The sequence below is a fragment of the Meleagris gallopavo genome, chromosome 3, assembly GCF_905368555.1.
Source record: "Meleagris gallopavo chromosome 3, MGAL_WU_HG_1.1, whole genome shotgun sequence".
NCBI classification, from domain to species: domain Eukaryota; kingdom Metazoa; phylum Chordata; class Aves; order Galliformes; family Phasianidae; genus Meleagris; species Meleagris gallopavo.
Window position 1 is genome coordinate 48148362 of NC_139406.1, and position 26055 is coordinate 48174416.

The 26055-nt window shown below is 43.7% G+C and overlaps 1 long non-coding RNA gene across 1 annotated transcript; it reads left to right on the plus strand.

The window, feature by feature from the left end:
* Positions 1-17384: 17384 nt before the first annotated feature.
* LOC109366753 (uncharacterized) lies at positions 17385-24972 on the plus strand. The gene is made up of 3 exons (XR_002113313.3): positions 17385-17605; positions 18872-19156; positions 23035-24972. It is a non-coding gene; the product is annotated as an uncharacterized LOC109366753 (long non-coding RNA).
* Positions 24973-26055: the final 1083 nt, after the last annotated feature.

Here is a 26055-nt window from a genome sequence, read left to right on the forward strand (position 1 = left end):
AAACATTTATATTAGAACGTTTGACAACGGTGTCAACAACATTTCCCTGGATTGCTGCTTAATATATCTTAATTATTTGTTTTCCATGTGGTGGTTCTTTTAATCTGTTCTTATTAAAGTCTTCCACGTTCCACTAATATTGTCACTGTGTTTCTTTTGAAGGAAACAAGTGTGTGTACCAAAAGATTAGATTATCCTGCCCTTTTTTTTTTTTTTTTTAAGGGAGAAATGTCTTCAAAATGAAGTACATCAAAAGTAAAAGTAGGTGACAAATGTTAATATTTGCAAAGTGCTTCTGCTTTGATCCCGCATTTCTATTTTTTTAAGAGTTTGACAAATGTGTCCTGTGGTTTGGCTTCAAACCTCTTTGCCTAGTGCTTTACTTGACCCGCAACCCATTTGATCTTCCACTTGTTTTTTCTTCTGTCCAGGAGGCCTCTGGACTCGATAAAGGATAGTTCTTATCTTCCACTCGCTGCTGTTCAGAGGCATCATTTTTTATTTTTGGTTGGATTAGGTTATTTTGTCTGTTTGCTTAGGCGATTTCTAAAGAGACATTTATATTGCTGTTATTCTTTGTGATGGTTGCCTTCCCGTTTTCAAGCCAGTAACAGCTAGATCTGATCAGGACCTGGATGCGCCCACTGATTCTGGCATGGGATGTGAGGCAGCATGGCTGATGGCTGGCTGCCACTGGGTTCCATCACATAATTATCATGCATGCTGTCCCCGGTGCCTAAGTAAAGAGGCTTTCCATTAGTTAATAACCAGACCCCATTAGGAGCTCTGGAGAGGACTGAGGTCTGAATACAGGGATCCTATTGATCTTAGTGCTGCCCCAAAACTCATTCGGCCACTTCTGATCCTGTCCCTGGTATTGTCCTTCGTGCACCTGAACTCCTGCATCCTGATAGCTTTAAAGAAATCAAGCACAGCCTGAAGTGGATGAGTGCTCACCTGCGTGCCAGTGTGGAAAGATTACCTACAAGTAGAGATGCTCCTACAATACTTCAGGTGGTGACAGTGGGGTTACTACTGCCACAATTCAGGACAGCCCTTCTGCCAGGCTCTTGCATGCTGCATGTTCTTTTTAGGATTCTGTATTTCTTGCAGATAGTGGGGCTTCAGTGCATTGCACTCCAATTCTGTCCCCAGGAAAAGGCATTGCCACAGGTGAGATTAATTCTACCAATGTAGCGAGAGATATGTGTGCTTTGAATAAGGGTGGACGTGAGGAGAAGGGGAGCTTGCTTTTAGGAGCAATAGTTACAATGCCTTTCTTAACTGGGGTCATCAGCCAGGGTGTTAGAACAGTAAAAATATCTTTGCTGCTATATTTCTTGTCTTAATGGGAGTGTGACAGCTGTCAGCTCTCTGTCTCATTCCTCCTCCTGCAGAACACATGCAGGGAAGGCATGCAGCAAGACATAGAGATTTTCATGGGTATGGTTGGGTGTCAGTAAAAAAAAAAAAACAAAAAAAAACAACATGAAAAATCCTGAGAATGAGGAAAACGGTGATGATGGCACTCAGAGATTCAGGGAGAGCCTAGCTAGGTAAACACTTCATCACCACACTGGCCTCTTCTGTGTTTGTCTATCACTTTCCATTCTCTCATTTTTAATGCAGAACTATTTCCTTTTGCTCTTACAAGTATAGGAATCCTTCTGCACGCAGCATTGTATCTTCTAACACTTTACACTTAATAAGGCACTCTACCCTTCACAGGGTGTCAGAATGCTTTTCTTCTGGTGAGAACAATTTTATTTTATTTAAAAAAAAAGAGCACCAGGGTATTGCACTTTTTTATTTTAAGGAATATCTGCAGCCAGATCAGCTCTTGCTTTCCAGTGCTGTTTTCACAGGCATTTCCTGAAGATGGACTATCAGATAAAATGCTGACTTTAGCCTTTTCTTTATCCTCTGTGTTGGGTATTATTTTATTCCTCTTGTTTGTTTTTGCAGTTTCTTTTTCTGAGTTTTACTGAGAGCACTCTGCCAAAGGACCAGGAGGTTCAGCACCAGCAGTGTGTCAGCTCAGAAGCTGTGTCTCTGCTGGAGCCATCCCTCAGCTTGTTTTATGATTTATGACCAAACTAAGATAAACAATTAATCATAATTAAGGAATGAATCAGATAAAGAAATTTCTCTGCTTGGGGGATTCTTCTGGTGTCCAAAATCTGCTGTCATGTCCCTTATTCCACCTCTCAGCTTGCAGGAGTCCAAGTAGAAAAGTGGAAATAACCAATGCTTGGTGCTGTGCTGGCTTCAGAGAGTCATCGAATGGTTTGGGTTGGAAGGGACCTTAAATCCCACCCAATCCCACCCCGTGCCATGGGTAGGGCTGCCACCCAGCAGCTCAGCTGCCCAGGGCTCCATCCAACCTGGCCTTGAGCAACTCTAGGGATGGGGCACCACAGCTTACATGGGCAGCTGTGGCAGCACCTCACCAACATCTGAGTAAAGAATTTCTTCCTCATATCTCTTTTGGATTTCCTCTCTTTTAGTTTAAATCCATTCCCGCTTTTCCTAGCACTAACAGACTGTAAAAAGTTGGTTCCCCTCTTGCTTGTAAGCTCCTCTCAAGTACTGTAAGACTGCAACAAGGTCTCCCCAAAGACTTCTCCAAGCTAGTCTCAGAGTGCCAGAAATGTCATTGATTTACCTCTGAACATGTCCCATTAGTCCTGAAATACTCAGCAGCTTCTGAGTCTGGGAGATTGCTGCTTTTCCTCAATGGTTGTCAGCAATGGGATGCAAGAAGGTGTGGTTTCTTGTTAAGCACAGTCTTTCCTAGTGAAAAAAAAGAAACCAAAAAAAAACAAAAAACATGCAAAATGGAGAATGCAATCTAATAAACAATAACATTAATTGTTTTATTTTAAGAAGTTTCTCCTCTCCTCTGTAGACTTCCTACTCTTGTGCTCTCTCTCTTACATGTGAACACAAAATTCCCAGCATTTCCTGGGGTGAGAGGAGCAGGTGTAATGCTCATGTCCTGGGCATTGGTGGGCTCAGCAGTAATTCCCTGATTTGCCTGAAGATGGAATATGTATGAAGAAACAGTGTACATGGATGGACTGGGGTACCAAAAAGCAGCCTCTCCAAGGAGCTCTCCTCTTCCTCAGGTGAACCATCTGCTGCATTGTTTCATTGAACTCCACACAAAAGGGGAAAGGTGTCTTGTAAAAGACAAGAGATGTTAAACCACATCTAAAAGCTAATTGCCCAGGGTCAACAATGGCTAGAGAGATTGAAAAGCAGGAAAAAATTTAACTCTATTTTAGATTGGACTCTTACATTAGGATTAAACAGTTCACCCTACAGAGATGCCCCATCCCTGAAGACATCCAAGGTCAGGCTGGATGAGGCTCTGAGCACCTAACTGAGTTGTAAGTATCCCTATTCACTGCAGGGGAGTTGGACTAGATGGCCTTTAGAGGTTCCTTCCAACTCAAACAGCTCTATGATTCTATGATTTTATTTCCCCAGAAAAGAAACCTGGCTTATCTAGATACATCACATTTACAAAGTCGAGAATCCAGCCTCTAAATACTTCACATTTCTCACACAGCTCATGGCTTTAACAGATTCTTTGTTCCTTAAGCTGCTCTCGCTCTGCTGGAAAGGGAGTGCCGTGGGATTATGAATGTATGGCAGGTGCGGCTGTGCTGTGGGGAGCAGGAGAAAAGAGTGAAGATTGCAGAGAGATGGACCCAGTGCATCTCTGAGAAGTGGTCCTGAGTACTTGTGCTCTGCACGCCTGCGCTGCTGCTCTGCTCACCTCTGATGTTTTGTCATCCACTCCAAATTTTTCATGTTTTCCTGATGCAGCCAAATGGGCATCCCAAGAGTTCAAAATCTGCTCCATGTCTGTTGCAGCCAGGTCCTGCTTTCCTATGTCTGATTTTAATGTTACTTGTGTGGGTGAGTCATGCCAATGCAATTGTGGTTGACCCCCTTCATGGGTGCAGACTAACACTAATGCCACTGAGGATTTGGTCTGTGAGATGCGTTTCTGTACATCTAATACATGCCTCTGCTCCTCTGTGTGTTCTGGTTCAGCCCAAATATGACCCTGTCTGATGGGAGGCTGCCTAGCAATGTGTCTCAAGCAGAGCCTGGCCCAGGAGGGGCAATGCCGGCCTTGGCTGTGGTGGGAGACTCATGCTTCCTGGTATTCCTCCACACCATGAAACAAGTGGAAAGTCTGCCTTTTGCTTTTACATTTGTGGAGATGTGACTGGCTTTTTGTCTTGACTCTAGAAGAGCTGAGAGCCTCCAGGGAGGATGGAATAGCAGGAAGAAAAATACGCACAGCAGCCTGTGGAATGGAAACTTTTGTAAGTGGGGTAGTTTGGTGTTGTTATAACACCTGTCAAGAGTAGGAAATAATACCTTGACCCTTTCCTAGCACTGCTCAGGCAGGTGCTGATACAGTGATGGATGTTACTTACACAGGGAGAAAGGGGAGGCAGGAGGAGGGGCTCGTTTTTTTTTTTCTGCAGAAATGCATACAGTAAAAGGTGCAGATTTAGCAGGTCTGGAAATGCTGGGAAAGGGCAGTGAAGGATAAGCATGTCAGAAAGCATGTAAGCAGGAGGCAAAGGAATATAACTTAAAAATAAGTGAGTAAGAAGAGTTAATCTACAAGCCCAACCTGAACCAGCCTCATATGGAAACTTGAAGTTTGAACATGCACAGGTAGTTTATATGAGCAATTTTCCATTTTAAGGAATGGCTGTCATTTCTGGGTCTGGCCAGGATTGGCTTGCAAGGTATAGAACTGTCAAATGATCAGACAAAATTTGTAGCCTGCCTTGAAAGAGGAAATACTGAAAATCCCATGGGGATTGGTGGTGGGCTTTGGAGACACAAGAGATTTGGTCTTGATTCGGCAAGACAAGTAGTTGTGTCTGACTCTCCATGTATGAGTAGCTACTTTATTTTGTGAGACTATGCAGAGAGATACTCCACACAATCCTTTCTTCCTATGGTCTTATTAGGTATCCAGCCCTTTATGAAATATCCAAAATGAAGGCCCACATCTTGTGAAGTTTGTTCTCATTCCAGGCTCGCCAAGTTTGCTCTTTTGCACGATTAGAGGCCGCTAACATGAACAATGCATGTAAAAATGGTAATTCTGGTTTCATGTCAACCTTTCACGAGAAACTTGTTGCTGTCTTCAAACAATTGCTAACAAGAAGTGTTATCTGAACTTTACATATTACTTGAGGCATCCACTTAACGATAATCAGTCACTGACCAAGGAAAATCTTAGAAAGGATGGGTAAAGACATAATCTTCTGCCGCCTCTTCTGTTGTTAACTTTGTCTTCCTGCTTGATGCTGAAGATAGCAGACTCTCTTTTCATTTTCTCCCTAGCAGATGGTCAATGAAGGTTGCACCCATCATCACTGGGCTTCTCTGTGCTCCAACCTTTTTTCTCGTTCCTTCAGCTTCCCTTAGCTGCTTTCTGTAGCATGTGGAGCAGAGCAGGTGAAATCACCTCGTTTTCCCCCATCATTCTCATCTTCCATTTGTCCGTGTCTCCTCAGAAGTGGACAACTCATTTCTGCCAAAGAGCAGGAGAGTTCTGGGCAATCTGGGTCTTTTGTACAAGACTCCCAGAACTCTCTTGGGAAAATGATCATTGTGGCTTTTTTTTTGGTCAGTAGTGTGACTTTGATCACATCCAAATCTGCAGCAGATCTTTCTGCTTTGCACAAGACAGCACTGGGAGTTTGGCATTCTGCCTTACTTGGCTCTTTCCTGGGCTTAAATGGAAAAATATCATTTTAAGAAAAAACAAAGTGTTGTTTCTTTGTTTGCTTGCTTTTCCCCAGAATAAATAGTCTTCCATGAAGTGTACCTGGAAAATTCCAGGAAGCCATTCCTTTTGTAACCCATCACACACAGTATTTTACCATCACACACTATAGACCCAGTGTTTTTCTTCTGGAGCAACTGAGGCTCCAGTTTTTATTTTCACTTTGCTTCTCCCTTGCCTTCCCCACATTCCCTCTTCTATTATTACCTTAAACAATGCCTTATTGGAAAGTGTACTCTTTCAAAAGTTGCTTTGTTAAAAAGCAAAACAAAAAACCACATAAACAACAGCAAATAACAAACTCCCCCCAAATTTCCCACAGAAACAACTTTGACTTTGAAACTGGAAAGCACTGGCACATGGTGCTGCTGTGCCCAGATGTTACATCCTGGGTAAACCACAGTTACCCTCCAGTTGCTCTGCTGACTTATTTTTTCACTTGATGCTCTTCCATTGAGCCCCAAGGTTTCCAGGTTCAGATACCAACATCCACAGAGACCAGCTAATTGTCAAAGAGAGACTGGAGTGTATATCAAAATCACATTCCCTCTGCTTCCTCAATTCATGTCTTTCCATCCAAAAGGTGCCAAATTTGTCCAGGACTCTCAAGGAAGGTGGCTATAAAGAGAAAGCTGTAGTGGAGCCTATTATATTCTCATAAGTGTGTAGATGAAGGCAAACTGAGAAAGACCCCTTGAGTTGGAGTCGCTGGCATGTATCTGGATGATTTTTTTCCCCAGACAGCAGGAGCTGCCATTCCTCCATTCTCTACCCTCATGAGCTTTCTGAGAAGAGAAGAGAGCGTACCACAAGTGCAGAGCTACACACTCTTATCTAACCCCAGTGCCTTGTTGCGGGCAGAGGACTAGTGAGCTCTCTTCCCTTCCAGGTAGGACCCTGAAGATCCCTCTTAGTCTGCAGCCAAACTTACAGCTAGTTATTTTCTTGTGAGTGCCCACAAAATAACCACACCATATGAAGGTGTGGACTGCTGCCCTTTTTGCATTGCTTGGTGTTTAAGAAGGACTGCAAGAAGGAATTATAAAGAAAAAAGCATGCAAAATCCTTTCCCATTTCTTTTTAAATCTATATTTGTTTCTTAATCGTAGAATCATAGGATTGCTAAGGTTGGAAAAGACCTCCAATATCATGTAGTCCAACCATCCACCTACCAACAATATTTCCCCACTAAACCATGTCCCTTAGTACCACATCTAACATTTCTTGAACCCTTCTAGGGCTGGTGACTCAACCATCTCCCTGGGCAGCCATTCCAGTACTGACCACATAATGATACATCCTTACCAAATATTTGAGGGCTATGTTCATTTTCTTATTTTTTGAATGGCCTTAGGCCTAGCAGATTTATTATATCCTTGTTTCTAGAGGAATTTCTATATTTTAAACTACCCTTTGTGCCCAGAGCTGTGTAAAGCAGTCAGGCACCTTCATCTTATTGTGGTGACAATGAATACGCGCTAATTTTTTTTTATATCCTGCCACATATGTGGTGTTGACATCACAGTGATGACTTCTCCTGACTGATACTCCTGGGTGAAACTGAAATAGCTCACGCAAGGACCATGCAGTGAATAAAACTTGCACATAGGCAGTTGTATATGGCTTTTTCTGCATTGTCCTACCAATGACCCCTTCTGTAATCAGGCAGAAATCATGCTCCTGAAGAGTGGGAGGTAGTGCTGCTTCCATGCTGGCCTGTTCCTGGGCCCCTGCTGCACAGACATTGCCAACAGTAACAAATTGCTCTGAGTTATGTGCGGCAGTTTAGTGATGTGGACTGGTTATTTATTAGAGAGGGATCTGAGACAACAGCAAAGGGCAAAAGTGGGAATTTAAAAAATATCCAAATCAAATGAAATGAATCTGCTTTGGCCAGAAGGCTGGTCTCCCATTTCTCGCTTCTGGATCTAACCTTATTTATCTAATGGATGGGTACACGTAGAGATTTGAATGCAAACTCCTTGTGGATAAAGAAATGTTCCTGGGGGTTGTGTATAAAGGTGACAGGGTTGGAATAAACTGCATTTCCAGAGGTGACAAAATAGTCTTTTATTATTTTGTTAGTCATAGATTCCTAGGCATAACTTCGGCTGTGGTATTAGTTGCCTTGCTCAGTGGCACCTTTCACTTTGAAGAAGTGTAATTAAAATAACCTCCTCCTATTCTCTTGAAAGGAGAAGCTAGCGTGAGTGAGGACATTGTTTGGTGGAAGCCAGGTCAATGAAGGTCACTGAAGCAATGTTGATTGCCAGGAACAGAGAGCCAGATACTGAGTTTGTTTTGACTTGGAAAAGAAACTTCTTTGTTTAACGTCATGAGTCTATAAATTCAAGGTTTCAAAAATGAGAGAGGAGCTGTTGATGGTGATCCATTACTGGCTGTATTAACATGCAAAACAATGCCATTAGACTACTGGTCTGCACAGATAATTAAGTACCCTGAGTACTTTTGCTTGATGCAGAGGTCTGAAAGGATGAAGAAGCTTTGGAGACATACCTGCTCAACAGGAAACTGACAGCTCCAGAGAAGTGAAGGGCCTCACAGGCAGACCAAGATCTGGCAGCAGAATGACCTGGACTTGTAAAGAAGAAGAGAGTGGGAAGAGATGCAAACTCTAAACCAGGAAGCAGGCTATGTTGAATAAGTGCCTCTCTCTTCTCTAGGTCCTTGCTTGGGAAGCTTGATTTACTTCTGTGAAGCACTATGGAAGCAAAACATTTTTCAGATGGATCAATAAGTGTGGCATATTTCCCTAGGAACAGAGGCCCTGGCTGCTGCCATTGCTCATTGCTTGAAGCTGTCCTTCCAAAAACCCACAATACGACGAGCAACTTCCCCACGATGCAGAAGGAGTATCCAACAAACATATTTTTAAATAGTTGCTGATCAATAGATTCTGCTGGAAAAATAATTTTAGTAATGGCTACAAGCTGCTGCTTTGTTCTGCATAACTGCTGTGTGGACTATGTCTCCAGGATCAAAGTCTGCAATGAAAACTGAGATTGGCTTGATTCGTATTGAATCATCTCCTCCTCAACAAACATTAAGGGGTGTGCATGACTTCCACAGGCACTGCCCTCCACAGGCAGCTCCTATCAGAATCAGACCACTTGTGTCACTCTACCAAAAAACCCAATACAAAACAACAACAAAAAAGGTCTTACTTGGCCACCGTGAGCAGATAAATATAGGGTGCTTTGTACCACCTTGTGAGTACACAGTGAAAATTTACGGGAAACTGCAATGTTTCCAGTTGAATATAATGGAATTTAATACATTTTTTTAAATAGACATGAGTAACAATATGTCTAGATCCACCCAAAACTCCAAAGACAAATCAGCTTTGGGATGGAATAGAGGAATTAACTTTTTCCTCACTTTCACTGCTGGGACATGCAGCCTTCCTCCCCTATGAGGTAATTTAATTTTCACATTATGCTTTATGGGATATCCTTTATTTACCTAATGTTTTCCTGTCGAGTCTTTTCAGACTCTGAATCTTGTATATTTTATATACACAAAGGTGACTTTTCCTTCCTTTAATGACCGTGGCTTATCAGTGCAGGCAACCGATACTGGACTCATAAATATGTCACTCTCCAGCCCACGGCAGCCCCTTCTGCTTCATAAGATTGCTCCTTGCTTCTTGCTCCTCCTTCTCTCCCTGCGTCTCTGTGGTCCACTCATTCCCTCAGCTCCGCTCAACTCACCATTGGCCAGTATAAATAAAGCACTGATTTAAGCTATAGGTGAAAATCATTGTGAAAGGAGCACACAGAGAAATGTAATACAAGGTCAGTGGAGCCAGTGTCTTCCGACTCCAATTAAATATTTCCTGTAAGTCGGTGCCAATTGTGCATCTTGTAAGAACATTTGAAAGCAGGAGGTTGAACTCTAAGGGACCCTCTCGCCTCAAAACCTGTTTCCTGTTTAACAAGATTTAACAAGCAGAACCTAACATGCGCCATCAGCAACAAAAGTCATTGTAAATTGCTCCAGTGTGCAAAGGTATTGTGCTTCCTCTCTGCCCTGAACACCTACCGGCTCTTCCAGCCTGTCACTGTGTGACTGCAGCATGATGCCTCAATGCCACAGGACATCACAGGCTTGTGTAAGCTCAGCAGTTTTCTGAGAGAGGTGTAAAGAAAGGGTGAAAAGACAGCCTTTTCAAAAGGGATCAAAGATCGTTGGGTGAAAGCTTCAAAGTTTCACCCCATTTTCGAGGAGTTTTGTGCAGAGTTTGAATTCTTGCTGTCTGTGTTAATATTACCAGCCTTTGGATGTGCAGTCAGATACAGGCAAAGAGGTTGTGATGATCTCAACATTTAAGGAGTCTGTGTGATGCCCATTTTTGACTGTGGTTGCAATGGGAGCATTGAAAGCATATTCACTGTGGCCAGGCACTGAGCACACAAGCCTGCTTCTTAGAGAGCTGTACAGTGGCAATAAGCATCCATCTACATATATCTTCGTATGTAAAATGCATATGTTTTAAAAATATATATATGTCTGTATCTCTTTATATATTATAGATAGATAGATAGATAGATAGATAGATAGATAGATAGATATTTACTTTATATCTATCTATCTATCTATAACAGGAACTAATTTCAATGTACTATGTTCCCTGTATCTCTTGCTCTAAGCCAAAATGGATACATACTCCAAGAGCTCCTGAGATAAACACAAAAATGTCTGGGGCAAAAATCCTATTGTTTGTTGTGAACACTAGTAGAATTCACACACCAAAAACAAGCAAATCTGACTGAAGTTTCCAAGTGCATAGCCTGTGTCTTGCCACTATTCCGGGATCAGCTGCCATTCTCACCTGTGACATCCCAGCATCAGCCAACAACCAGGCAAAGGCCTGTGAGCAGAGAGAGGGGTAAATATTAAAAAGCACAAGATAAATGCTGTAAGATGGAGTTTACTACCATGAAGGTAGCTCCATCCTCAATGCTATTCACAAACTGATAAATACATTTCAGCCATGGATGTTAAAATGAGAATTGTTTTCCTCAAAGAGGTTGCAAACTTGAGATATAAGACATATAAAAACTGATTGCCTGCTGTCAGGGTGGAGGAGAAGCTTAGAAATTGGGTGCAGGTCCTTCAGCTACATGTTTAATGGGCCATTCTTTATTTGACATCCATCATTTAGGTATATAATACAAATAGGAGGACAGGTCTTTTCTGAAGGAAGTTTCCTCAGCTTTGGTCCTGGCTTTCTAGTTCATGTGTGGCTGTGGGACCATTCATTTCACACTTTTTATTTGATTGCTGCATTACTCCCCATCCAAGCTGAGCTCAGAGCTGCAAATACAGCTTGAAATTAGCCAACTAAAAGCTTCAGCTTCTTCCTCCTCCTCTTTTGTGGGTCCAGGCGACAAAGAGAAGTTCTTCACATTTCCCATACCCTGACCTCACCCTCTTTGCTACTACCTGGGACCTTATCAACTGTGTTCATGTCAATTAGAACTAACAATTGCAACATTCAAGCAAAAGCAAGAAGCCAGTTGATATGTCCCAGTCTATTCTTTGCCAGAGGGGCTGTTAATATCCCCTGTGTGCTACCAGTCATGGAAACATGGCAGACACTGCATGGCTGTGGCAAGTTATTCTACACACAGTGGAGTGTTGGCTCAGACATGGACTGGGAGATCAGTTCTGGGCTTCTTCTCAACTTTCATGAAACCATTTGGGTAGACATCAGACAGAAACAATATTTCCTCCTCAGACTGGGGTGTAAGGGAATGCTTTTAACATAATTGCTCATAATTGTTAGCACTGACAGCTGAAATGTTATTAGAACCACACCTGAGAGGGGTAAAGAAGGTGTGAGAAGAGCACCTGAGGCTGCTCTCCTTCACTGAAGCACAGAGAAGCAGGTGATGCAGCTTGTGTTAGGGCTGATGCAAGCTGATGATTTAATTTGGTATGAGGTATGAAATGAAGATATGGCTGAAGAGGGAGGAGCTTTCAGTCCCCACAATACAAATATAACATCACTTGTTGATGCTTTGGTACTTATATGCTGAAGCTGCTAGCTTTATCATCTTCCAAAATCATGTGTAAAATCAGAACAGGCTATGATGCACTGTTGACTTGAGTAAAGCACCCCTTTCTTCTGCCTTGTGGTAGCACAGGTACAAAAATACTATATCCTGGAATCTTGGGGTCTGAGGCAGCAAATAAGAGTTTCAGAGCTCTTCTCTAGAGGAGAAGCACATAGGTGGCATGCAAGACTCCTGCTTGTGGAACCAGCAGTTCAGACACATAGCCTGGAGGGGACCCGCACGAAGTACTTGTGTGCAAAGCAGTGGTACTGGGAAAGACTACGCTTCATCCCTGTGCATGAAAAGGCCTTGATTCATAGTGTGTTTGCACTGATGGGCTCGAGTAGTGACAGCTACAGTACATGTGCTTCAGGCACCATTGAAGTATAACATCAGCCATAAGTTCAAACTGAGGTGGATCCCTTTCCATTGAATGCCATGCATAACATCTGAAGGAAGCAGCTCCCAGGCTAAGGAGTCTGAAGTTCCCTTTGGTAATATCATAGAGTCATAAAATCATTGGGCTGGAAAAGACTATTAAGATCATCCAGTTCACTACATCAGATCTACTGCTTTCTCCTTGTACAGAAGGGAAAACGAGTCATGTTTATACTCTGTTTTTAGAGTGTGTGACTTGGATTTATACAAAGTCTCTTGTGCACAGCTGGACATTAAAATCAGAATCTGTATCTTATATCTCTGCTTGAGAGGAGGATGGGAACAGACAAACATTTCCAGACAGGCGGTGAAGTGGATTAGCACAAAAGAAGATGCAGACCTCACTCATTCAGCTGCCAGCAGAAAGGAGGGGGAGTACAGTTAGGCAGCTGGTGGAGAAACAGGTGCAGAGAAGGTTTCCTGGTAGCCATTCTGTCATCCTGCTTTGAACCTTCAGCTCCTCAGTAAATCTTCCCTTTTGGAAATCTCTCTTCAAAGTTTCATTTCCTCATGCTCCTAAAATAGTTTTTGATAAGCAACTTGTCCTGCTGATAAAGCCCTTTTGGTTACATTCCTAGAAATCTATTTTCATGTTTTCTTACTGTGCTTCAGCTGTTTGCATTCCCATTCGGAAAAAAATATCAATGAAAAAAAAATCTAGTCAAGGCTTAACACAATACAAAGATTAGTTGGTTAGGTTTAGTAGCACAGCAGGACCTTGTCAGTCAACTGAAATTCCAAGGAATATCATAAATGTGTGATACTAGAACCCGTTTCTAACCTCTCATTGGAGAGATATGGGGACTGCACTAGCACGGTGGGCTGAGTTTTTCCTGAAGTTTTTCCTGATATCCAACATAAACTTACCCTGGTGCAACTTAAGGTCATTTCCCCTCATCCTGTCACCTGTCACCAATGAGAAGAGACTAACCCTGTTCTTTGCTGTAAGCACCTTTCAAATATTGGAAGGGAGCAATAAGGTCTTCCCTCAGCCTTCTCTTCCCCAGACTAAACAGCCCCAGTTCCTTCAGTCTCTCCTCATAGGGCATATTCTCCAAGCCCTTCACAAGACCTGTTGCCTTTCTTTGGACCTACTCCAGCACCTAATAATCACATGGAGTGATTTGTGTGAATGATGTTAGAAGAGTATGTCATCTGATGGTAGTACTCGGGGAAAGAGGCTCCTCATTAACTTCAGCGCAAAGCCTAGGAAGCGGTTTTGTAGCTTCTGAGGAGCAACAAACAAGACACCAGATCTGCTGGCTTCTCTTCAGAACAGTTTTAGCAGATTCCGGATATCTAACAGATGAAATACCTAGTGCCAGTTATGAGACTGTTGTTAGAGACTGTTTCCATATGTACCAAGACTGTTTCCTACAGTACAGAATGTAGAATGAAAGCTGTGCTGTAAGTGACATGCTCACGACAACCCTGCTTTTAATTCCTCTGCAGTGTGGGGCAGAACTGTAAGCTTGACATGAGCAAGGTCTGCCTGTATCCCCCAGAACAATTCATTGCAACCAATTACAACTTCTTTCAGCAAACTCATTTCCTCATTGTGTCAAGCTACACATCCATCTGGGGCCAGAGAAGGGACCTTATTCTTCAGAGACAGTGGTTGAGAATACCACATTGGCTTTCAGGGGGCTCAGCCTCATTGCTACTTGTTCCCTAATGTCCAAATATGAAATGATGAATCATATTCCCAAGACAGCATGCAAGGGACAGCTGGGTGCACACATGCAGCAGGTGGGGAGATGCTAAGTGTCCCCAAGGAGTATGAGATGGGCTGTACCTGTTCTTGTGGGTCTGGTGAATTGACGGGGAAGGGAAGCAAGGCAGCGCCCTTTCTGCTGCAGGAAGATACAGATATTTTCTGCATCAGATGTGGAATGAAGCTTGCCGGCTTTGACAGTGTTCCTTAACAGATAGGTCATTGCAGTGCAGCTACCCCATTAGCAAGCAGCATCTTTCTTTTTGGTTTTCATAAATTTCTTCCCACTCAAGTCTGACACAAACAAAAAACACTGCCCCCAGCTTAGCCCAAAGGTGACCTCTTGGCAATGCAGCTTCAGAAGTACCCCAACTGCACACACCCTAAACAGAGACATACATTTTTCTAGAGTCAAGAAATCTTTTTTGTGGGTTTGCAGTGACTTGCAGGCATTTGGGAGGGAATCAAACAGGAAACAAGGCCGTGATTACTCTAGTGTACATCAGATCTCAGCAACTAGCCTTGCACTGTGCTTCTGTACCCCGTGGGCAAAACCTAATTTTTCCAGGATCAGAGAGATCCACCATGCCATAGGGCATTCTATAAAAACACATTAATTTGATCTGGCTGCAAACCGTGGATCCAATCATCCTCATTTGGGTCAGTGGCAGTTTAACACTGCTTCCCACAGATTCTCCCTCACTGACTGTCATGGCAGTACAAGAAGGCTCCATCACAGAGCACACTTAGGAGTAACATTTAAGTCATTTTAGAATTTAAACATTTAAATACCGATGTTGATGTGATTTCCCATGTTCCTGAAGATGGGTTCTATGCCTGCTACCCACGACCCTCAGTGCCACATCCACATGGTTCTTTAACACCTCCAGGGATGGTGACTTACCACCTTCCTGGGCAAAGAATGTTTGTTCCCACTCATTTTAACCCTAATAAATGCAGCAACTTGATATTAAAATAGGGAATCGAGAAAGACTGCAGAAATGAGTCACTTTTTGTGTTTGTTGCACATAACTAAACATGGAGAAGGAAGAAAATTTAGAGTCATCAAAGTACAATTTCCAAACAGACTTGCATCATTAAAAAGCCATTTAGCTCTGTAGTTCAAGGTTAGGTTTGTTCCCAGAAGATGAGGTAATTTAGTAAAATAATAATGCTCCCATAAAACAAAACCCATAATAGAATTCAGACTTAGCGGTTGCAAAGGAAGGAAACTGTAACTTCTGTCAAAGCACAGGGATGAGATTAGCATTAATAAAGCATTCTTGACAAAGCGGAGTGATAGTATACGGGGGAAGGGACATCCAAATAGCTCTCATTTCCACAATGTTTCCTCCCAGATATGGCCTTTTTAATTAGCCATCGGAAAGAAAACTGAAAGTTCACTTTCTCCTTCTCAGCTCCTGCCTAGCTATTAATCTCAGTGCCGAGAACAGTGCCACCAGTCCATCATATTGTTATGAGCTAGCGGAGATGTAAAAGAACTACATTCATATTCCTTATCACAGCTAGAGGTATTTCCTTTTTGTTGCTAGGAGTATTTTGATTAGTTTTGGCTGTGTCTGCAGGGAAGACACAGTTTATATTTTCCACAGCTCGCATCATTTCTAGAAATAGAGCTTCTTTCCAGCGTTCGACACTGTTTATTGGCGAGGTTTAATTGCTGAAGGGGTTCGTTGTTGAGTCTTTTTTAACTCCTGTTGGTTTCATGACTAAGTTTGAGGCAAAACATTGATAGTGAATTGTTTTACAGAGCCAGATGGTGATTTTCAATAAATCATTTATTTGAGGAATGTAACATTTCCCCCTCAGACTCCACTGTCCCCTGGCAGACACAGATGACAGCCCATCTGCAGGAGCGCAGAGGTGCTTTACAGGGAGTGATTTCAGAGCCCTTTTTTTTCCATATGTCTGGCACTGGTGGCTTTTCCTGGTGGTTTTCCTACAGGAAAAGCTCTCAGAGAAATCTGATGGCAGCGGTGCAGAGTGACAGCCTTGCGGTTGCCTGTGGCTTTTTATCGGGTGGAAAGGAAAGGAAAGGGCAATGTTCTTCTTCCCCTCTTCAGAAAGGGAATATGGCAGCCCCCAGGTATCCTGAGAGCAACCAAAGCCTCAAAGAAGAGGGTTTGTGCAACAAACATTGCTTCACGCTTGTTTCTAAAACCTCACCAAAGAGAAGAAGAAGAAAAAAATATATTTTGATACTTCACAGAAGTACAGGCCTTGCTGGTGGAATCTGCTGGAAAACACAACCCACTCTGGGGGTAAAACAGGCTGAACGCACTTACACTTTCCTTTTTGAAGCTGCTAATTTTATGTGACTAAATTAGTCGAGGAAACTAGATATAAAAAGTCAAATGCTGGCCAGGCTCCTGCTGGCTCATGGAAAAGTTCTGCTCCATTTTATCTTTTGTTTCCCTCCAAAACCTGAAGCAAGCAGAAGCTTTAGGAGTGCTAATTGGAGATCAGCACAAGCCTCTAAATAACTTTAGGACAACTTGCATTGTTTTGCATGTGGAAAATGGAAAAAAAAAAAAGAAGAAGAAAACAATGGAAAATAGGCCACCTCAGATGTTTCCTACTTTGGCAGGCTGTGAGCATGGCTCCAAATAAAGGACTAAGGTACACTTCACTGCAAATTTATTTTCTGGAGCTGTTGCTAGCCCTCTGGGTGCTCTTACAACCTGCGGGTTCTGTTCTCCTGACTCACCCAGGTGAGCAGTTGCCTGTGAGAGTGACTTAGTCCTGTAATAACCAGCAGCCCCAGGACAGCTTTTCTCTCCTGGTTGAGCCATGCAGCATCTGCCAAGCAGCCAGCCAGGAGCCTCAGGTGTGCCACTCTTTGGGACACCATTGTCACTATGTCCCCATTGGGAATAGGAGAGCATTGATGCTGGTGTAGAGGCAGCTAAATAAAATAAGCTAACCATGTGTTTATGAGAGGCATGGAGCAGATTCGTTCCACTCATCTTGCGTATGCCTCAGAAGAGCCTTTGTTCTAATGACAAAATCTCCCTGTGCCCTACAATCCAGGGAGCAATAAAAAAGTATCTTAAAAATGTAGCAATGGTGCCTACTCAACAGGGCTTTAAATCAAAACAAAGTCTTCAGTGAGGAAAAAGGGCTTTCCACTCTGGAAGAATTCCTGGTCTTATGTTTCCCAAAATGCAATCACAAAACATTGTTATCTTGGCTCTTCCTATCTATGGTGTGTCATTGGAATGGCCTGAATGAAGTTGCTATTTGTAGCATGGGGCTCATGCAAAGCTTGTATCAGTGAAGACACTTAATTGCTCCTCCTTGCAATATTATGCAATTGGCCCTTCTCTAATAGTTCTCCTTGTCAATGCTGGGATCTCATGACTCACTGTCATGAGGGAGCCTTCTCCTTCCTGTGAGCAGTAACTGGTTCACTTGCAAATCTCTCCGTGCTCCTGCATACGAGAGGACGCCTCCATCCTTTCTTGCTAGCTTCTGGAATGCAGACGTGCTCCAGAAATGACTGTATTCAAATGAAGATAGTAGGTAAGGCCCTTTGCTCCTCTAAGAATTGCTGCAAGATGTACTTAGCGGTGGTTAAACTTCTTTATGTTGTTTATTAATAGAATCACAGAATGGTTTGGGTTGAAAGGGACCCTAAAGCCCACGTGGTCCCACCCCGTGCCATGGGCAGGGCTCAGCTGCCCAGGGCCCCATCCAACCTGGCCTTGAGCACCTCCAGGATGGGGCACCACAGCTTACATGGGCAGCTGTGCCAGCGCCTCACCGCCCTCTGAGCAAAGAATTTTCTCCTAACATCTAACCTAGATCTCCTGTCTTTTAGTTTCAAGCCATTCCCTCTTGTCCTATTAGTAACAGACTGTAAAAAGTCAGTCCCTCTTCTGTTCATAAGCTCCCTCCAAGTACTGGAAAGCTGCAATTTGATCTGATGGAGCCTTCTCTTCTCTAAACAACTCCCTCAACCTTTCTTCATAGGAGAGGTTTTCCAGCTCTCTGATCATCTTAGTGGCCCTCCTCTGGACCCAGTCCAATAGCTCCACATCCTTCCTGTGTTGGAGGCCCCAGGCCTGGACACAGTAATCCAGATGGGGTCTTAAAAGGGCAGAATAGAGGGGGACAATCCCCTCTCTCTTCCTGCTGGCTACCCCTCTTTTGATGCAGCCCAGAACACACTTGGCCTTCTGGGCTGCAAACTGTTATGGAATAACTACTTAGGAAGTGTTATTATGGCTTGCTTTGGAAATTCTATAGCCAATGCTGTGCTTCCAGAGGATGTTAACTGTGCCGGATGGTTGGCTGGGCATTGCCTGTAGCATCAATCATAAATTAGACCCTTACTGGAAGATGCCCTGGGCTAGAGCCAGTCCTCCAAGGAACCCAATTGTGGAGCAATTGTTTGAAAGAGTTTAGCTTTGCTTCACAAGTGTAAAAAGTGCATTCCTTAATGACAGCTAGTATGAACAAGCTCTCCTGAAATGGAGAGGACTGACTCCTATATGAGATTCTCCTTCCAATAATGCACTGCTAAAACTCAGGAGCTCCCTTCCACACTTGTTGAAGACATTTTGAGTTGAAGGTATTTAAGAGGCTGGGGATAGGATTAAACAAATACAGTATAGGTATCACTTCATACACCTTTTTCGGTAGGCTTCTCTGCGTGCTGGGGTCATGAGGAGAAGTGGGTCTTGGATGGCTTTGTCCAATGGTTCTCTTACTGCAGTTTTCTCAGGTTTCTCCATTTCTCCATCCTCTACTATCTTTCTCTTTTTATCCTCCTTCCTTCATCCTTAGGCACCAAGGCTGTGTAACACTTCTCATCGTTCATCTAACATACAACACAATGCACTACAAGCCTCCTAGTGAAGATGTCTGCTGCAGGAGGGCAATCAAGCTGAAACAGATCTTCCAGAGAAGATTTGGTACTTTGGTTTACAGTGGGCTGTGTAACAGCTCACAACCACAACATCTGCTCCATCGTTACTCCTTTCTAGGGGCCAAACATATTCAGCAAGCAAATGGAATGGTGGCTCAACCTGCAGCTCTGCCAGAACAGCCTCCATCTCTCTCTCCATCAAGGTAAGCAAAGTCTGTTTCCTACCAAAGCTCATTCTGCAGAACATCTACAAAAGAGTGCAGTTAGGGGAGCTGACCCTATTTGTAAGTCCACAAACCACTCTCGCATGCCTGACATGATGCGCCACATCAGCAGTGATGGGATGAAGATGGGAAAAGATCTGCAGGGCACAGATGAAATGCTCCCTGCTCATGGTGAGACGAGGAGTGATAACAGTATTATCCGGGAACTTTCCCCTTCCACCTACCACTGCCACCTCCTCTCTCTCAAAAACACAAACAAGCCAACTTGATTTATATGTTCATAGCTGGGAGTGATTGCCAGCTTAATGAGCACTGCTATTTATATCTAAATAATTACACTCCTAAACAACTGCTTGGGGGGGCATCAGGATGGAGAGTAAGATTCTGTGCCATGGTTTGAAGGGATTTGGGCAGATGTTGTCAGAAGGAGGAATGTACATTTCATCCAAACTGCAAAAACACTTTATCGAGTTTTAAACAAATGGAGGGAAGCTGAACAAAGAGAGGCACTGGAGCAGTGACACCATGTATGCAGACTTGGCACACTTACCAATGTAAGGCACCAGCCTGCACCCATTCATAATAACTCCTTTTACAAAACAGCTTCCTTTGACCACCTCAGGTGTGGCAGCCCTATATGGTACATGGGCAGCACCATCCCTAGCCCAGCGCACAAGGCAGTCCATCCACGGCATCTCTTCCCGCACTGTTTTGGCTGAACTTCTGCTGAGTGAATCTCTTGGCTCAGTGCGGAGCTCACAAGGCCACTTAAATCTCTCTGACCCTTTAATGAAGTTTTTAAAAGGGCTTCATAAATCTTCATCACTAAGAATTTCTTAAAGCCTCGCAGGATTCCTCCAGTGGAATTAGTCACTAAAACAAGTAGACAGGCTCAGGTATGTTTATCACATTCATCTTCATTATTCCATGAGTTTTCCTTCTTTCTCCTCTTATAAATAAACTACAGCCAGGAAAGGGAGCACCAACTCAGTATCACTCATCCAGCAACTTGTAACCTTCCTTGATCAGTCCTCTTCTTGGGTATGCTTTCTGTGCAGGCAGCATCTGCATGCCGCACATCTTTTAACCTTCCACATTTAAGCCATCATATTGCTCCTCACCTGGGAAGGAACCTGATTCTTTGCCTTTCATATAAAAGCATGCCTTGGGTCGCAACATGTCAGCTCCAAAATGGATCAGTTACCTGTTAGCCCTTCTCTTTTTTCCCTTAGGATTTTGGCTGACTGTGGCAATAGTTTTTTGAGAGGAATGCCAATCACCTCTGAAAGAACTGTCAATTTGGTGGCTGTGTAAGGGTCACTAGGAGAATACACCATTTTTAAAAAATTGCCTCCATACCATATCATGGTTTCCAGAGGAACCATGTAGATTCTGTATGCTCTGGGTGGGTTTTTTGAAGCTACACCTCTGGGGAATGAGGACAGAAAATACATGAATGAGATTCACAGGTGAACAGATAGCAGATAATCAGTGGAGGTAGAGTCACTGAAAACAGTGAGCGTGTTCCCTCCTCATGTGATTCTCAGGAAGGACTGCAGGTCTTCATGATACACTCACTCCAGCCAAGCTTGAGCCACCTCTTGGGAAAATTTCATCACAAAATCATGCTTTAATGAGCCAGATCATTTTCAAAGTTGACTTTTCATTAGGTATTTTTCTTACGCCATTAAGAAAAAGTAGAGTGCCATGGAAAAGCTCCATTAGAGCCATCATGACACTATCTTGTTTTCAATTTATTTGCATTACAATAATAGACAGATCTGAGGGAGAACTGGAAAAGTGCATGTGGATCAGAAAAAAGAAACAAGCATGTGCAGGCAAGCAAAGTCTTATTAAAAAAAAAATTGATATTGAAGTCTTGAATCTAGTGAAAGCAGAGTTCATGTGTCCCTAGTCTAGATCAAGACTGGAATGAGACATGTCAACTGATGAACTGATGGTGTAGGCTCAAAATCCAGATTCCATGTGAAAGGTGAGATACCTGAGGCACTAATGGAGAGCTCCAAAGCCACGTGAATCACAGCTTCCTGCAATTCTTGCACCTCTGGGTGCTGGATGAGGTCATGTTGTGATGCTGTCACATGAACAAGTTGGATGATTGCATTTAATCATTGGAGTTGTAGGATGGGTTATAGTATGCAACGTGCTGTCTTCTATAGAGCAGACAGGGACACAGTTTTACCCTAATGTGGAGAAGATTAGATTTTATCTGACTTCCTGCATGTTAAAGGCTATACAAGTTCACCCGAGTGCTTGCAAAGCTATATACAACAATTTGAACTAGGCTGTAGCTTTTTAGTCAAGAGACAAAAATCACAGACAGAGGACAGAAGCAATCAAAGAACCATCGTCACCTGAGGTCCACGGAGTGGCAGGAAGCTGGAGAGATAAGAATGAAGGCCAGAGAGATTTCAGCAAGTGACTCATGGCTTTAAGAAAAGATGGAAGAACCCTAAATCCCAGCCAAAGTGACCTGGGAGAAGTTCTTACTCAGTCCTGAATCACATATGCAGCTTAATCCTTTGTAAGCAAAATAAGTAGGGCTGTGATCAGAGACCTGCAAGGAATTGCAGCTGGGGAGCATGGGAGACTGCTGCCCCATGGCCAGGGCACTGCCTCCAACCAAACGCCTGACACTAACCCTGTCCATTTAAGCCTGTCACTGACCGAATATTAGCCACCTAACGAATGTCTTTAGGGACACAAGCCTCATGATTTGGCTGAGGCGTTGCCTACACTGTGTTTTTCCACAATAAAACTTGTGTGACTGCAAATAGGAGTTGGACTCAATGATTTTTATGGGTCCCTTCCAACTGGGGATATTCTATGATCCTATGATTCTGGGAAATCTCTTGTGTAAATGAGCTGGTTTGGGATAAGAAAACAACAATGCTGAGGCACTTCTGTACCAGGGATTTGCAGCAGAGATGCTACATGGCTATAAGAAGAGCCAGGAAAGGCAAAGTTTAAGCCCATACAATGAACTATCACACCGTAGTCCCAGCCAGCCCCTGCCCCAGATGCCGGTTGCCACCTCTGTCCTACAGTTGTCACCTCCTCAGCGGTGCCAAAACAGCTGTGTGTAGGACAGTGCTCAAACCAGAGCGCTGAAGTAGTGGAAGTTAAAAATAAACCTCTTGCAGGAGGAAGAGAGAGGAAGATATTTTTAAATGTAACCGCTTCAGTGGTCTTTCTCCCGGTGTGGTCCCACGTGGAATTCCATTAACGTGATGGGAAGGCAGTGATTGCAGGGCTGGCACCAGCACGGCTCCTCTGGGCAGGAGGGACCCTCGAGGCTGCCAGAGAGGGCTGCTTCACAGCACAGCACTAAAGCCAACATGCTGCAGAAGGACTTTCCAACATCCAGACCCCACATGGGTTAAAGTCAGACCCAGGTCTCCCAAACTCAATGTTTGCTCCTCGATTCTCATTGCCTTAGTTTTAAAACGTATTGTAGGCCAGCCAGAATTATTATTAATAGAAACAAATAAAGAGGCACTGAGGTTTTCCCCGTTTTATAAATGAATATTCATTATAACCATTAACCTCCTCCACAGTTTGTGGTAGTGTGGCTAGACATCACCCACTGAAATCTATTCAAACACAAAATGCACAATAAACAGAGTAAGAAACATCAGAAGAGATGCAAATAGGGGAGAAAAAAGCTTCATTTAATGAAATTTTTTACATAATCAACAAAGAAAATATTTGTACATTCCTTAAATAGCTTGAAAAGTTCAAGGAAAAGCATCCAACAATAGTTTAGAAGGCTGCAGTGCAGATATGACTTGGCAATTTGAAGAATAATTCAGCAACTTGCTTTTGTTTTTGTCCAGGTCATTTCTGGACTTTGATGGGCACAGCCCAACTTCCACACTACAGTTCAGGCACTGCAGCAATTTGCGCTGTTTGAACAAGGAACGCATCTGCTCACATACAGGTGTCCCCTCCGGACTGCTCCAGAGAAGCTCTGCACCAGCAGAAGTGCCAGAGAAGCAGGTAACATTCAGGCAGCTTTCAGACTGCCATCAGGGTTTCAAACCAGTAATTAATTATTTAAATGGTTTGTTTTGTTTTGGTTTGGTTTGGTTTGGTTTGGTTTGTTTTGTTTTGGTTTGGTTTGGTCTTGAATTCTTCATCAAAGTTTTCCAATGATATTATTGATCGAGTTTCAAGGCACTCCTCAGCAAAACAGCACCGAATAATGAAGCAGTGTCCTAAGTCCTGAATCCAGGAACGCTTCCCTGGTCTGTGAGCTGGGTCACACCAATCCCTGGGTGCCTACCTGGGCGTACAGGCAGGATTTCAGTTAAAATTCCTGGACTCTCAGTATGTTCAGCACATCCTTCAAACCTTTCCTAATAAATGGAGCCAAGGGCATAGTGAGTCAGTTTTGTGCTTAGATGATATATAATTGTCTCATGAACTCTGTACAAATTACCTCTTCTCCGTATTGTTTTTGCAGTGTATTGTTTTTCTTGAATAATATGGCACATGTCCAGTTTTTATTGCAGTCAATAAATTACCCCGGTTTAGATCTGGATGGCCCCAAAATGATTAACTGACATCAACCAACATAATTAAACCATCCTTTTTAATACTGTCAGTAGTGTTCATTTAGACCATTACGTTTATTTTTAATCATTAACACATTTCCCTAAGAGCATTTTTTTGCTTTCTTTTTAACCAAGAGGGGGGACCCAAGATGGGACACTTTGCTCAGCTGCAACAGATCTGTGACCCTAAGGCTGACACCAGGGTGTAGTGATGTAAAGGAAAATGCATGCTGTCACATTTTAATTAAATAGGTCAATTCTTACGGGCCCTTCTCCAGCAAACTCCCATTGCAGCCAGGTCCTCAATGGTGAGGCTTTATTGACTTCTTGTGCTTTACTCAGCAGGATTCTCCCTTCCAAAAGGAGGGCTGATAAAATAATTTAGTCCATTAAACAGCCTATTTTTGACATTCACTGACAGATACTGGGAACCTCGTAACATTAAATACCACAATGGAGATGTACTGCTGTTCCTTTAAGCAACGTGCAGCTGTAGGGCTGCTGGATTCTGCCTTCGTGCAAAGAGTGGGATGAACCCATGGCAGCTCCCCCTCCTTCTGCTGAGTGAGGGGCCCATTGCCCCATCCCTCTGTGCTCCCTTTCCAGCTCAGATCGAACTATTTGCTTTCTGATCCCCTCTGCAGATGCACCCAAGTCAGTTCTGTGCTCCTACAGCCCAAACGCTTGGCTTCAGTCAGTGTATTTTTGTACAGAATGTTTTTAGCTTTCTCGTAGGCACAGCTCCCAGCCATTAGTTCCTCCTCTATGGGTGTATTAAAGGAAATGCTGTGGAAGAGGTGTTGCCCACTGGACCTCTCAGGCACGCATGGTTCCAGGCAAGCACCAGAAAAATATGTTTTTGTATTTCTTGCAAGCAGAGATGAAGCTAATTTGTTTGGAAAAGCCCCACCGAAGGAAATGTCATTCAACAATCCTGTTGAAGCTATCAAAAGCCAAACTGATGAGATACGAAAATGGAGCACAGCTAGAGGCAAGGTCTGGGAGTTGAGCAGTGCCTGCTTCTGTAGGGAGAACCTGAAGGGTACAGCTTGGAGTCTAGGTTTGGGCTGAAATACATCCACTTGAGAGAGCATTGCCCTACGTAGTATGTAAGAACAGAACATCAGTGTGAACCTTTTCTGCCACCTCACTTCCCTCTGTCTATCCCCATCCTCCTGCACAGCCTCAGTGCCCATGCAGCTGCCTGGCACCTTCACCACAGCGGTGTTGTAACCTGACAAAGCCCAGTGTGAAACACAGGGAGCAGCCACCCTGTCCCACAGAATGTGCACATTTCTGCAGGGCTGCAGCAAAAGCAAGTAATGCGCACAAATCTCTAATAAGTAAAAGCTTTTTTAATTTGTTTTTTATTTTATTTTTAAATTGCGTTATTTCACAGCTAGATATTGCACTTGTGCGTGGCTCAGCTTCTGTTTGGTCGTTCTGAATAGCAGCTCAGTGCACGACCCAGATGCAGTCCTGCTTACAAACCCCCGGAGGCGTTTTGGTACACAGCTGATGCTGTTACACTCAGGGCTCATCAAAGATGCCTACGTTTTGTTTGTTTGTTTGTTTGTTTGTTTGTTTGTTTCCCCTTGGAAACAGCCACTGTGCAGATTCCAGCGCGTGGATTTAGAGCCATAGAACCATGGAGTTGGAGGGGACAACCCAGTCCAACTCGTGAGGACCGGTTACACCCTGCCAATTTTACGAATGCTGAAAAGAAAAGCAGAGCCATCGGGATGACTCCCACCTACTCAGGCACCGCGCTGTGCTAAAGCTTTAATTTCTTCCCTGAGTTTTATCATCGACGGTGATAAACGTAGGAACTGATGACAGTGCGCAAAGCCAGCCCCTAAGCACGCCCGGCTGCGTTCACATCCATCCAATCCGGGCTGAAACAGAGCAGTTCGCACCTTCAAATGCACTCATCTCTGACCCTTTTTACAACACACCGACGGTGGCGATGGGTCGGCAACAGTGCAGCCGCCCGGTCATAAGAGTCTTTTGGGACTTTCCGATCCCGATGTCGTCGTAATTAGCAATAAATTCGATGCGTCGGTAATACACAGACAGGCGTTTTCCTAAAGCAATCGAAAAGCGCCGATCCTTTGCGTGGCGAACGGACAAACGCTGCCGCGGGGACGGGACGGGAACGGCGGAGATTGCGCGGGGATCTGTGCGGGGCCGGCGGCACTTTTGGGTGGGATAAACGGGGAAGGAAAGAGAAAAGGAGTATAAAATAAGGCGAAGCGGGGCTGGGGGAAGAGTGAGGGTGTCCCGCCGCATCCGCACTTTTTA